Below are 14,745 nucleotides of genomic sequence, written 5' to 3'. Positions count from 1 at the left end.
CTAAAAAAAGATACATTGGAATTGAAAAAGGTTCAGAAAAGGGCAACAAAAATGATTAGGAGGATGGAACAGCTTCCGTATGAGGAGAGATTAATAAGAATTGAACATTTCAGCTTGGAAAAGAGACGAGTAAGGGGGGATATGATAGAGGTCTATAAAATCATGACTGGTGTGGAGAAAGTAAATAAGGAAGTGTTATTTACTCCTTCTCATAACACAAGAACTAGGGGTCACCAAATGAAATGAAGAGGCAGCAGGTTTAAAACAAACAAAAAAAAGTATTTCGTCACACAACACAAAGTCAATGTGTGGAACTCTTTGCTGGAGGATGTTGTGAAGGCCAAGACTGTAACAGTGTTCATAAAAGACCTAGATAAATTCATAGAGGATAGGTCCATCAATGGCTACTAGCCAGAATCTGGGAATGAGCAACAGTTACTGTTTTGCGGTTACAAGTCTGCTGCTCTTGTAAGAAATTACATTCACAGGCTTTGCAAGGTACCCCATACAAAACTGCATTCACCATACTACAGAATATGTATAAAAAGATCTTATCTGTTACTAAGGTATAGGATTAAGGAATCCTAGTAGTAAGGTATAACTCTAGGGTTAATTGTGTAAAGATAGTGCTTAATGATAAGCTGTACACATCTCTATCACCTACGCAGGCTGCATATTCAAAACAGATTAATATGTTAATTAAATGGTCTATCAAGCTGCAGTGGGTGAAATCAATGGCCACTGACAGCAGTGTAATAGAGATGGATCTGAGATTGCACTAACTGTGTGAGTACAAGTTTAAATCAAGTTGCCTCTAGACACAAGCCACAGCATTTTGGACCCTGATCCAAAAAAAAGAATATGAGGTGTTCACCTCTGGGAGTTGAGTTCACTATACAGTTGGGACCAGCCCAAAAGTTAATGGTTGGAGACCCGGCTGAGTCCCGCTAGTGGACAATCACAAATCTGTTGTAATTGGACCCAACCTTTGGCTCTTCCAAGCCACCAGCATCTGGGCAGCATCCAGTCACTGCATCTAGCTCTTTGCCTCTAAACAAGTGGTTCTCAACCTTTTTTTATTTTAACCCAGGGACAGCTAAACTTAAATAGACAGGCCTGCAGACCCTGAACCAGAGGCAACACAGGGGGTGGCGGGAGGAGGAGGGGGTTTGCACATGGAGTCCGTTGCTCCCTCCCCAGATTTCTGCCTTCCGTTTGGCCCAGTTTGCTGAAATGCTGATGTAGCAGGGCAGAGCAGTGGTGTGTCTCCTTGGCTAGCTGCTGCCTGCTTGTGGAGTCAATGGCTGTGAGGCAACCCCTTCTGATGGCAGGGGGAGATCTCTCTTCTATAGTGATGCTGCAATTTTTGATTGCTTTCCCTCTCCCTCACCCCAAACAGGCTCCATGACCCTGAGGCAGAGGCGATGCATGGGGGAGAACATGGGGTCAACTGTGCCCCCCTAGATTTTTGCCTTCCATTTAGCCTAGAGGTTTTCAAACTGTCACCCACTGCCAGGAGCTCGCAGACTGGAAGCTGGTGGGAGCTGCCTGGCTCATTCGGGCCCCTGACTCTCTGTAGGAGCTGGGGTGCTGGCTAGCTGCCCAGCAGTCTTCCCTGCCCTACTTCCCAAGTCAGGCCACTTCCACATGGCTGGATGCTCCCCAGACAGCATGAGCAGCACAGCTCCGAGCTGCGCCCCGATCTGATGTGTTATTGCCTCTCCCCTGCAGAGCCTGGCTGTCATGAGATGCTCCCTAAGGTGCTCACTCACCACTGCCTGGGGTCAGATGTTTGCCTGCGTGTGTGTATTTTCCCTGTGTGCTGTCCCAGCTCTGCGCAGACAGTTGGCACAGCAGACCTTGAGAAAACCCCCCAATGACAACAAGAACCGTTAAGGCACAAAAGCACTCAGCCACGTTTTTTGTCGACGAAGCATGGTAATAGCACCTGGCAGACTTTAAGAGTCCTTAAATCATGATTTACACCTAAGACATGTCTTCCTGTGACAGTGGACGCAGCTCAGTCAGTGGCAGGACTTTACACTGCCCCCTAGGCTAGCCAAAGATAATTCCTCTTAGATACATCTTTATACCCTAATATAAACAAGTTATGTCAGTGTGTTCCTGTTATCCTTGGGGAATGTTTTTGTACCATTCTTGATATCGGGATGTTCTGGTACCACTTGATATCGGGATGTGTTTGCGTGAGTACTTTGTACTTAGCACTTCTTAGGAATGTGTATTTCTGCAATATCAGTCCTGTTCTTGCCAGATTCTGTGAGCAGGTCCTTCCTCATACCAGGCCTCTAATACAAGGGCTAATGTCTCAGGCTCTTTTCCTACTACGTTGCTATCTGTGTGTCAGGCAGGTAGGCCCTCCTGCAGTCCTTTTCTTGGTTGGCAATGGTTGGCCATTGAGTGAGAGGACAAGGCTGAAGCAGATCCAGCCTTTAAATAAGGTTTCTCTTCCCTGTCATGTGACCAATTAATCAGATTCACAATTCTGTCAGGTAATTACATGGGCAGTACCAGCCCTCTTATAGTCCCAATGGGTAAAACCAGTTTCCTTCAGCCTGGCTACTCTCTGCAGCAAAACCTTTGTTCTAAGGGTTGAGCCCTTTGATTAGAAGACAATCACCATTGATGGGCCTTGTTTTAGCATTGCAGGGAGTGTGAAGCATCACAATAAAACTCCTCTTGATCTCTAGGCAGTTACGGTTACATAGTCAAAATGTACATTCTTCAGAATAGTGGGTGTAATGCCAATTAATGGTCACAGTTTAACACAGATTGTACAGACGTATACCCTTCCGTCACACTAGTATCCAGGCATCTCCAAAATCCAGAAGGGCTTGGTTCAGGCCCATGTCTAACACAAAGGTAAAATTTGTATGAGTTGACAGTGAATCCCTAACCCTGACTCTTCTGATAGCCATTTCTTTTCATGAAAAATAAAGACCTACTCTCCTCTGAGACTTGTGACTATTATATTGTTAGCTTACAGCTTATTCCATATCTACCAGTTTTCAATAAGAAATAGTAATTAGTGGCTATAGAGGACCAGCAGCAATTGAGACTATTTAATGTTAAACTGAGACTGTACACAGCAATATTGAAGAATAATATTTACGGCAGAATGAAATACTGTAATTTTTATATCTCTGTAACTGGAAAATAAGTTTCAAAGACTCATAGATTTTAGGGCCAGAAGGACCACCATGATCATCTTGTCTGATCTCCTGCACATTGCAGACCACAGAACCTCACCTACCTACTCCTGTAATAGACCCATAACCTCTGGGTGAACTACTGAAGTCCTCAAATCATAATTTACACAAGTTTATACTTGATCATCAATTTACACTAGTTAAAACCTACAAGTGACCCATGTTGCAGAGGAAGATAAACAACACCATCCGCTGCCAATCTGACCCAAGGGAAAATGCCTTCCTGACCCCAAATATGGCAATTTAGACCCTGAGCATGTGGGGACCCAGCCAGACACCTGGGAAAGAATTCTCTGTAGTAACTCAAAGCCCTCCCCATCTAGTGTCCCATCACCAACTGTTGGAGATGTTTGCTGCTAGCAGTCCCAAGGCAGTCTCATCATACCATCCCCTCCATAAACTTATCAAGCTCAGTCTTGAAACAAGTTAGGTTTTTGGCCCCAACCCCACTTCCTTTGGAAGGCTGTTCCAGAATTTCAATCCTCTTATGGTTAGAAATCTTCATCTAATATCAAGCCTAAACTTGTTGATGGCCAGTTTGTATCCATTTGTTCTTGTGTCCACATTGGCACGTAACTTAAATAACTCCTCTCTCTCTCTCTAGTATTTATCCCTCTGATGTACTTATAGAGAGTAATCATATCTCCCCTCCCCATATCTTTTGGTTAGGCTAAACAAGCCAACCACTTTGAGTCTCCTCTCATAAGGTAGGTTTTCCATTCCTCAGATCATCTTAGTAGCCCTTCTCTGCACCTGTTCCAGTTTGAATTCATCTTTCTTAAACAAGGGAGACCAGAATTGCACACAGTATTCCAGATGAGGGCTTATCAGTGCCTGGTATAATGATACTAGCATTTCCCTATCTCTACTGTAAATACCTCACCTGATGCTTCTCAGGACTGCATTAGCCTTTTTCATGGTCACATCACATTAGCAACTAATAGTCATCCTGTGATCAACCAATTCACCCAGGTCTTTATCCTCCTCTCTCATTTCCAATTGATAAATCCCCAGCTTATAGAAAAATTCTTGTTAGTCACTAAATGCATGACCTTGCACTTTGCACTATTAAATTTCATCCCATTTCTATTACTCCAGTTTTCAAGGTCATCTAGATCTTCTTGTATGATATTCCAGTCCTCCTCCGTATTGGCAATACCACCCAACTTTGTGTCATCTGAAAATTTTATTAGCACACTTCAACTTTTTGTGCAAGGTCACTATTAAAAATCTTAAAGAATGGTCCCACATCACATTTTTTTTAAGTGTGAACCTAGCCAGCAGCTTCCTTACTTGAATCATCAAAATTGTCAGAAGACTAAAGTATAATCACAAACTAAGGTTCAAATCCTGCACTCTTCCTTATTTGGGCAAAAATTCCAGTGACTTGAACAGAAGTTATGCCTGAGCAAAGCTAGAATAAAGATTGCAGGGCTGGGCCTGCTTTTTTCTCTGGTTCTAGAAGGTAGCTATTTCTCAGCTAGTCCCTCACAAAATACTAAATTAATGATCCTTTGGATTCCTAGGAATAACAATGAGATATAATCCTCAGGATATGAAGCTGAAACACGATCACCTATGGAATACTAAATTGCTGGGCAAGTATAATCTTGCCCACTGAAGAAACTGATCTTTTACTGAACTGCCCCAATACACAGGCTGTCTCTCATGCTCACAGATGACTCTCATTCCATTTTGCTGCCAAAACATAGCATTGCTAGAAATCCAAATGTTAATCACAGTACTTTAAAAGAATGACAGTTGTACTGATTGCACAATGCTATGGAAAATCTGTAATTATCAAGCAGCATCTATATTAAATTGTTTAGTATTACTTTAATTATCAAAATATTATTGACATCAGGAAGTTTAATGAAATAGTTGCTTATTAAATTGGCATTATTTTATTTTATGCTATGACAGAGTCTATGGCAAATTTTCTAAAATTCCTGTTTTCTTTTATGACTGTTACAATTTTCTTCTATTGGCTCCTACAAATAGAGAATTAAATATAAATTGGAGACTAACTAAATTTCTGTTAGAATCAGACTGAGCTTCATAACAGTATTGAAATTTCATTTCATTTCAGTTAGGAAAGGGACTTCTCCTTGTGCCTGGAATACTAACTGCTTTTTCAGAATAATAATATTTAACATTTATATAGCACTTTTACCCACAAATCTGATGGTACTTTATAAAAGTGGATTTTATTATCTTCATTTTGTTTTGGGGAAACTGAGGCACAAAGAAGTTAAAGCCAAAGTTAGCAATAGCCTTGGTTGAAACTCAGCATTTCTATTCTGACATTTAAAAACTTACTTTTGTCCCAAATCAGAATGAAAAGTGGAAAATTCCCATGAAACAAAATTTCCCCAAAATTTTGTTTCACAAATATTGAAATGATTTTATTGAAGATCTTTCTTTGAACTTTGTTTTGACTATTATAATATAAAATTTGAAACGAAGCCCTTCAGCCTTATTAAAATGAAATGTTTTAAGAATTTTTCAACAAATTTTCAATTGAATCAATACATTCTACAAAACTCTTTTATTAAACTTTTCAATTTTTTTATAATGAACCAAACAAATTCTAGGTGCCAACATAGCAAACAATAATAAAAGTACTATACATCGGAAAAAAGACCAAGATATTTACACAAGGCTTGGATTCTCATGTATTAATTTAATATTCCCAGCACATGGATTTTTATGGCACATATCAAAACAAAACCAAAGAAACAAAAAATTAAGGAAATCAAAGGGGAGCAGGTCAGGGAAGGGAGACAAGGAGAGGGAGTGTAGATTTAATTCCCACTTCTCACCCAAGCCTCTGTAGTCGATCAGTACCAGGAAACTTTCCAAGTGGATTGAAATTTTTCTGGGCTTTGCTATCATTGTATGTGATCCTTTTCTTTGCAGCCAGGTCCTGCAGCCAGGTCCTGGTCATTATACCAGCCCATGTGTCTTGGGGAGGATTTACTTGTCCAATGTAGCAAAATTTGATGTCTTGCAATGAGTAAAGCTCTATGTAGCCAACCCCTTTGATATGGTGATACTTGCATACAAGGTCACATACCCAGTAAATAGAGGCTATCTGCTTTCAGTTCAAGTGAATTCTCTGGATCATGTTAATTCTGGTTTTAATACCATCCCAGAAGTTTATAACAATAGGTCATGCCCAAAATATATGTGCAAGAAGAGCTCCTCACTCCCATACCTCCAGCATTGATCTTTGCGGTAGCTTTAATTTTGTAAAGTGGAGTGCATTTCGGGTGACCAATGCACTCTAAAGATTGTTTTTTTGACGAGATGTCATTGGAGTTTAAAATCTTGTATTGCTCTATTCCAATGTGGAGGTGAGGTATTCATAGACAATTCTTAATTCTGTTTTTTTCTCATTACATCTATATTAATTCATGGGTGGGTCATTAGGAACTCATACAGGGTAGCTGCCAATCTGGGAAAATAGTATATCTCTCTCTAAAATGTGAGGAATTCTGGTGCTTTGGACATTGCAAATGCTTCCAAGCTGAATTCTGAGGTGAGGAGGTGATAAATTTGAATATGCTGCCAGAAGGTTATATCATAGTTGGAGAGAAGTAAAAGCAGCTATTAATTGGGATATATATAGTATTCTGCATTTCATCCATTTTTTCCAATTCATTCCCTCCAGTTTTTTCCATGGGATTCCCTCTGATTGGGGTCGCTACATGGAATGAAGGATGGAGTTTGTTTTGGCATTCTAAACTGGCCCATATCTGACAGGCCACATGGATTGTGGGGATCTGATCTTATTTTAAAATATCTACAGTATACCAAGCACAGGATAGCCGTGGGGACCGTTCCTTCTTGATAGTCACCCATACAGGTATCTTATTTGTGACAGCATATGTCCATTGCACAGTTAATCTTATATGTGGACAAGCACCTGAATCTTTCAATGAGTTTCAATTGGGGAATCAACCTTAGAGAGTAGAATTAGCCCACTGTCTGAATACAGCATAATTTTTTTTGTTCTGTATGATCCATCTTAATACCCACCATATCCACAGAGCCCCAGATTGTGCATGCCAGCAGTTCCAGAACTATGCTGAAGAACAGCAGGGTTAGTGGGCAGTCCTGCTTTGTTCCTCTTTGTAATGAGAATGGTTCTGAAATAGTCTCTGGTGATCACCCAAGACAGGGGTCAATATAGAGCAGTATAATCCAATCAATAAAGCGGTCACTGAATCCCATTCTCTCATGGAGCATAAAAACATAATTCCAAGCAACTCAATCAAAGGCTTTTTCAGAGTCTAGTGATGCTACTAATGGTTCCTTTGAACACTGTGAGGTTGCAATCATATCAATGAGTTGCCAATGAGTTTTACACAGTCATTCTTCTCTCAAAGATGTGAAGATTCAGGTGTCAGCCTTTAGGAACTCTTGAAACTATAATACTACATGCAGAAAAAAATCTGTTATCTTACACACACAAAAAAAGCCTTAGAAGGATTATGAAATATCAGCGTTCTTTGTCTGTAAGTACCTAATTCATTCAATTTAGGTTCTGCTAATCTTTTTTCTCTTTTTTTTTAAACTGACCTGATGTGTTACAAATTTGTGTACATTTCAATAGGCACCAGTTCTGTAGTCATTAAGAAAAGGAAAAGATTAGTTATATATAGTAGAGTCCTCAAGAGTTGCAAACCAGTTTTAAATCCTACAAAGCAATAGTCTGTAACTATGTTAAGTGGTCTTTTCACAACATTACTGATGAGAACATTAGAATTCTTCCCACATTAAAAGAGTTAATCTGGTACCAAATAGGAAACTTTTAAGTTCATCTGATTCCATCAGAACAACAGTGCAGATATCAGAAAGTTTGGATTATGTACACATTTTCAAAGGACAAAAATCATATTAAAATACTACATACTCAAAACAAAGATCCTACCCGCTCCTGCACCCCAAAACCTTCATCCCTCGCCCCACCCCAAAGCCCACACCCGCAGCTGGAGCCCTCACCCCCAGCACCCCAACCCCCTGCTCCAGCCCGAAGTCCTCTCCTGAACCCTGAACCCCACATTTCAGCCCCACCCCAGAGCCTGCACCCCCAGATGGAGCCCTCAACCCCTCCCACACCCAACTGCCTGCCCCAGCCCAGTGAAAGTAAGTGAGGGTGGGGGAGAGCGAGCGATGGAGGGAGGGGGGCTGGAGTGAATGTGAGCAGGGGCTCAGAGAAGAGGCAGTGCAGGGGCAGGGTCTTGGGGCAGGGCTAGGGCAAGGGTGTTCGGTTTTATGCAATTAGAAAGTTGGCAACCCTAGCCTGTAGTATTAGTTTAGGACAAAAATAAAGTTAAATAGAAATATTTCTATAAGTCTTACATTTTATTTTTTGTGGAAACTGTGAGCCAAATATGACCTGATAGTGTCTTTTTAATGGCTTTTTAATGGATTAGAGTGATAACTAGAACTCAGAAGATTCCCCCCCCCCCCGCAAGGGGGTCATGATCTGACCAGAAGTGGAGTTGTAGGAATATAAACTAAAGCCCCAGGTCTAAAAAATTATGTTTATGCTTTGTACACATGAGTAGTCTCAAAGACTAAATCTGTGCAGGACTGCAGTATCATACCCGTACAGTATGATAGCAACAGAAAAAGTGAAATTCTTAGAGGGTAATTTAAAGTTTGGTTGATATATAAACAAACAATGAAGAATGACAGGATAGTACTAATCATAGGTAAGGATTTTTTTAAAATTTAAGATGAAGGGGCCAACAGCCCAGCCATACAACCCTCATGGAAAAAACAAACAGATGAACGAAACAAGCCTCGTACCAAGACCCTCTAGCTCCAACCACGTGATCTATAGCTATGCTCTCTGAAACCTTCATTTGTTACTTCTGTTTGTCTGCTTAAACTTAAAGGAGATGTCATTCCATTTTTTGTAAACTGAACCTTTAAGTGTGCAGACTTCTTGTCTACAGCAGGGACAGCTGCCATTTTGTGTGTTAGTTTCCTTGTATAATGCCAGAGAGAGTCACCCTCAGAGATACAGGGACAGTGAAGGCACTATCAAAGAGGCTTATTTTATTTGTTCTTGATTTGTGTAGAATTTGAGATTAATACAGAAAGGATATACTGGACTACAGAGCACCTGAGAAGAATGGGTGGTAGAGATCAGGCAGCCCAGGCTAGACCGGAGCCAAATGGAAACCTTTTGTTAGGTAATTACACTACTCTGGTGGAGTTTACACCCTGTATAATTTACAGCATTCCAGCATGCTTCTCCTCTATTTTACAAATCCCAAATATGCTCTAATACTTACAAGAATTATAAATTCAAAGCACATTTAAATAAACAGAAAATTATTTATATTTATTATAGAAAATAACCAAAATATATTTAAAAAATCTATTAGTATGTTCATATTCAGTCAATTTCAATCAATTTTTCACGTGACTGGCTATTTAGCCAAGGTAATTATGTGCCAGATACACATAATTGAGGTCAAATGTCTATTCTTCTCTAAACTGCAAAGTCATGAAGAGATTAGATGTAACATTGATGGTAGCAAGCTAGCAGATAGTAAGGCTAAATACATTTTAACATTGTTATAGTTATATAGCACTTTCCTCTAGATGAATCCTAAATGCTTGATATAATTTACTAACTAATTATTGGAACTGGTCAAAAAAAACAATCAGACTAAGACAATTAATGCCCCTACTCTTGTCGTGGAACCTTTAACCACCACAAGTGGTTAGGACCTCAGTTTTATGTCTCATCTGCAAGACAGCACCACCAGCAATGCCTCATTTCACAAGTGACTCAGAGGAAAGCATGCCACCAACTGAATTACTGACAGCAAGTCCAGCAGCACCATGGCTTTCCCCAGAGATCTCCCATCCAAGCTTGGTCCAACTCAAGACAGCCTACTTACAATGGATGAAATCTTGGCCCCATGGAAGTCAATGGGAGTTTTGCCATTAACTTAAATGTGACCAGGATTTCACCATCTGTCGTCAAGATCTGTCCAGATAACAGCTAGAGGTGGTATAGCTATAGATCTTCTAAATGATCCACTTTGGGCATGGTATCATGATAGGTAGGAAGGTGAGTTGCTAAACATGCCCTCTAAAAATTTAAATTTTCAAATTATCCTCCGGAAATAGACAAATAGCTCTTCATTGTGTGACATAAGTAGGGCCCCATAAAGTGTTTATTTTAGTATAATTTAATAATCCAACTATTTGCACAATGGAATAGTGCAAATATTCCAGTTAATTATCACCTGAATCTGTTAGAAGAGAAAAAAGCTCATCTTACATTTTTTTTAAAAATATGAAAAATGTAGAAAACTTTGAAGTGTGATACACTCTACTTCTACAGCTAACATACAATGAAAATATGGAATAGGAGGTTAAAATTATTATTTCAAAGAGATTATATAAATAGGAAAGATGGAATTTTGTAAAGTGGGTTGGCAATCCCTAAAATGCTAAGTTTCAAACCATGTAGAAAAGCAAAACACACTGTGAGGTCATATTAAGGGAAGGTAAAGGATGAAGCACTAAATGGGAACAGGAAATATCAAAGTAGTTTTGTGCTGCATTACGTGGATGTCAAAAACTTTAACTCTAGTGGATAAAATACTCTTGATATAATCTGTACCCTATACTATGTTTGCATATGTGTGTGTATATGCCGGCAGCTATTTCATATATAAGCATAATAGAAAAAGTACGAACATGGACACATAATCTAAAGCCCTGCTTCCTGTATTCACATACCAAGTACCTGTTTAGAATATTAGGGGCATATTCTCAGATGGTATAAAATTGCCATAAACTGTCATAATTCCTTTGAAGTCAATGGAGCTATGACAATTTATATCAGCTGAGGATCTGCCCCTTAGTTTTCAGACAAATTCCTTATACTTGGACACTGCTTCTATGATTATTATTATTAGTTTATGTGTATTGCAATAGCACCTAGAGGCCTCGGCAAAGTGGGAGCTAAATCGTCCCAGACACTCTGCAGATATATACTAAATTACAAGTCACTGCCCCAAAGAGTTTACAGTTTAAAAGAAAAGGCATGACAGATGAGTGAGACAGACAAACAAGCAAGACGTGAGGTAGGAGGATGAAGTAACGACAAGATGATTTAATACAGGCTAGCTGTGTAATATAAGAAGTCCAGTGGGAGCAGCGATCACAGGAAACACAGTATGTTCACTACAGCCAGTGAACTATTCACAGTTAAGAGGGCAAATTTAGTGTATTTTCTTGTTCTCATACTACTGGAAACAAAGGGGATTTTTGTGAATGTTTGTTCATTATCATGTTCATGTTTCAGATTTTCAAAATGTTTTTTAACCTATTCCCACAAAAGGCTGATTTTCTGTTTGCAAAAATGTTCACAGATACTGTAAATCTCAAGGATACTTTTGGGAATTCATGTTTGTGTGAAATTTGGCAACCAAAGTGTTTGAGCAGCTATTGTCTACACATCTTGAAAATGTATTTGCATAAAAGTGAACACAACTTACTTAGCTATTTTTACATTTCTTTCATCTCCCCCTCTCCTTTATAAAAGTTTCAGCAATCCTATAAGTGGAAACAATACCTTGTGACTTACCTAGTGAAGCACACAACATGAGTAATGAATAGCAAATAAAAGATATAGCTAAAATGCTTGATAGGGAAACAGTTCAAAGGTCTTCAAACAACCATGTAAAAATTAGAGATATCAAGGATTTAAAAAATTAATCGCGATTAATTGTATGATTAAAAAAATTAATCATGATTAATCACACGATTAATCGCGCTGTTAAACAACAGAATACCATTTATTTAAATATTTTTGGATGTTTTCCACATTTTCAAATATATTGATTTCAGTTACAAGATGGAATACAAAGTGTACAGTGCTCACTTTATATTTATATTTTATGATAAATATTTGCATTATAAAAATAAAAGAAATAGTATTTTTCAATTCACTTAATACAAGTACTATAGTGCAATTTCTTTATCATGAAAGTTGAACTTACAAATGTAGACTTATATACAAAAAATAACTGCATTCAAAAATAAAACAATGTAAAACTTTAGCGCCTACAAGTCCACTCAGTCCTACTTCTTGTTCAGCCAATTGCTCAGACAAACAAGTTTGTTTACATTTCCAGGGATAATGCGGCACTCTTATTTACAGTGTCACCAGAAAATGAGAATAGGCATTTGAATGTCATTTTTGCAGTGGGCATTGTAAGATATTTACGTGCCAGATGTGCTAAAAATTCATATGTCCCTTCATGCTTCAACCACCATTCCAGAGGACATGCGTCTATGCTGATGATGGGTTCTGCTCAATAACAATCCAAAGTAGTGCAGACCAACGCATGTTAATTTTCATCATCTGAGTCAGATGCCACCAGCAAAAGGTTGATTTTCTTGTTTGGTGGTTCGGGTTCTGTAGTTTTGCATCGGAGTGTTGCTCTTTTAAATCTTCTGAAACATACTCCACACCCCATCCCTCTCAGATTTTGGACGGCATATTCAGATTCTTAAATCTTGGATTGAGTGCTGTAGCTATCTTTAAAAATGTCACATTGGTACCTACTTCGCGTTTTGTCAAATCTGCAGTGAAAGTGGTCTTAAAACGAACAACATGTTGGGTCATCATCTGAGACTGCTATAACATGAAATATATGGCAGAATGCATGTAAAACACAGAGCAGGAGACAAACAATTCTCCCTCAAGGAGTTCAGTCACAAATTTAATTAACACATTTTTTAAATGAGTGTCATCAGTATGGAAGCATGTCCTCTGGAATGGTGGCCACAGCATGAAGGAAAATACAAATGTTTAGCATATCTGGCACATAAATACCTTGCAATGCCACTACAAAAGTGCCATGTGAACACCTGTTCTCACTTTCAGGTGACATTGTAAATAAGAAGTGGGCAGCATTCTCGCCCGTAAATGTAAACAAACTTGTCTCTCTTAGCAGTTGGCTGCACAAGAAGTAGGACTGAGTGGACTTGTAGGCTCTAAAGTTTTACATTGCTTTGTTTTTGAGTGAAGTTATATAACACACAAAAAATCTACATTTGTAAGTTGCACTTTCATGACAAAGAGATTGCACTACGGTAATTGTATGAGGTGAATTGAAAAGTACTATTTCTTTTATCATTTTTACAGTGCAAATATTTGTAATAAAAATAATATAAAGTGAGCACTGTACACTTTGTATTCTGTATTGTAATTGAAATCAATATATTTGAAAATGTAGAAAAACATGCAAAATATTTAATATATTTCAATTGGTATTCTATTGTTTAACAGTGTGATTAAATCTGCAATTAATTGCGATTCATTTTTTAAATCACTATTAATTTTTTAAGTTAATCACGAATTAACTCTGATTAATCGACAGCCCTAGTAAAAATAAAATTTTAGAAAATTCATCACATGATTTGATATGAATAGATTGACAAGATATAGTTATACCAGGTGGGAACTGGACTGCCAATAAGATTTTTAAACCAGATCCAGCTGAAGAACAGTTATAATTTTTAAAAGCCATAATAAAAATGAAGCATTTGCATTTAAAAATGGAATCAAAGGGTAAGAAATTCAGTCCATACAGCCAGTTGTTCCATAATTACTCATCTTTAAAACTTATAGCACTGTACAAAAAAGCCTTTTCAATCTCTGCAATTAAAATTGGTATTAATTAACCAGACTGATTTTGTTAGATTTGTTTAGACTACTCCTCTGATTAAACATCTTGAGGAACTACTGAAAATAAAACACAAGCTATTATGACTAGTAAGTTACACAAGCATGTAAAATAAAATCCAGATTTCATTGTGTGTTGTCTCCATTCAAAAAGACAGAAAAATTGTATTTGGTTGGTCACCTAAATTACATGGTGTTGCTTCTGCACTGGTTAGAATACAAACCGCTTTAAAGAAGAAGAGTCAAAGACATTTCAAGATGTCTAAACTCATACTTTTCACACAAATCTTTGTGCAAACACATTCACATGAGATGTTCACTTTACATATATGAAGAATATGTTGTTCTTGATAGTTCCTACACTAGTTTGATGAAAGGGAATACACAGCAACACTTGTTTCATAAAAGCAAACAAATGGGGAGAGTAAATAAAGATTGTATAGCCGGTAAGGCTTATTTCCTCTTCAGTGGCTCCATTTCTCCATCGTCCCAGGCAATTCTTTCTTGAATGACCCTGGTACATTTATTTTAGAAACCTCTCCTAACACAGCTATTGCACGCATTACTGATGCTCCACGTGAAAATGTTATGTAGCCTGTGAACATGTTAACCAGTTTACTGTAGGTATAGCTGTCATATAATTTATATAGATTAGAAACAGCAGAGGTCTGAATACAAAGCTCTGTGGGACTCAAAATAACTTCCTGCCATTTGGATTGTAGTACTTTTATTTCTTATTGTTAACCAGATCTTAAACTAATCCTGTGCTTTTATCCTGGATGTTGG

This window comes from Caretta caretta, chromosome 2 (assembly GCF_965140235.1).
Source record: "Caretta caretta isolate rCarCar2 chromosome 2, rCarCar1.hap1, whole genome shotgun sequence".
NCBI lineage: Eukaryota > Metazoa > Chordata > Testudines > Cheloniidae > Caretta > Caretta caretta.
The sequence above is the reverse complement of the archived record's forward strand: the minus strand, read 5'-3'. Positions refer to the sequence as shown.